This window comes from Trachymyrmex cornetzi, unplaced genomic scaffold, assembly GCF_001594075.2.
Source record: "Trachymyrmex cornetzi isolate Tcor2-1 unplaced genomic scaffold, Tcor1.1 scaffold630, whole genome shotgun sequence".
Classification (NCBI taxonomy): Eukaryota; Metazoa; Arthropoda; class Insecta; order Hymenoptera; family Formicidae; genus Trachymyrmex; species Trachymyrmex cornetzi.
This window is the reverse complement of record NW_017299949.1, coordinates 104,083-105,229: the sequence shown is the minus strand read 5'-3', so window position 1 is coordinate 105,229 and position 1,147 is coordinate 104,083.

Genomic DNA, 1,147 nt, shown 5'->3' with positions numbered 1-1,147 from the left:
ACAATATGACGCAAAGAAAATCCAATTTATAACAAATCACTAAACAACAATACTATAAGATAAAAAGACATAATACTAACTTCAACGAAAAACTATAACTCTTAAATAATTCTATTTGTTTTCTTGATATAATTAAAAATAACACTTAACGTTGACCAATTCTCCGATTTAATGAGCTCACACACGTCGACGTGGTGGAAAACTTTTCTTAACCTCAATTCTTGATCTAACCTAAATCTCAATTCGTCGTATCTACTGCATTGCCAAATAAAATGATCCAAACTCTCTCTAATTCGTAACCACACTCACATCGTTCACTATCAACATAATTTTTCCTATACAAAGAGACCCCTAAATTATAATGATTAGATCTAATTCTATTTACAAAAGTAATAAAATAAGGCTCTTCATTCATCTCACAGAACCAAGGCTTTGTACCTCTGTCAAGCTAGCAGGACCAAATGAGCAGAATCGAAAAAGACCTTTCGAACTATTTAGTGCTCATTTTGTGCTAATTTGTGCTACAAAAGACAATTTTGTACCACGTGCCGTTTAGAAGAAACGTGTGGCGCTGCCAGCTTAATATCAAGCTAGCAGGACCACAAGAAAAAAAAAGAAAAAAAGGAAAATGAAAATAGATTTGAATAGTACTGATTTTGTGCTAATTTGTGCTATCAAAAAAAAGTTAATATATTGATCCATTTCTCAAGAACCAACCCCTAACTGAATTATACCCTATTAGGTTCAAGAGTGAAGTACCCTTCGCCACGAGCAGAATCAATCGCTACTTACACAATAGAAACGTTATAATTCGTGCTGCCAAAATATAAAGTTTCAGATTTTGTGCTCGTGCCGTTCCTTCGAAAACTACCCCCAACCCCTATCAGGCTCAAGAGTAAAGTACCCTTCGCCACGAGCAGAATCAATCGCTACTTACACAATAGAAACGTTATAATTTGTGCTGCCAAAATATAAAGTTTCAGATTTTGTGCTCGTGCCGTTCCTTCGAAAACAACCCCCGACTCCTATCAGGCTCAAGAGTAAAGTACTTTTCCCCACGAGCAGAATCAATCGCTACTTACACAATAGAAACGTTATAATTCGTGCTGTCAAAATATAAAGTTTCAGATTTTGTGCTCGTGCCGTT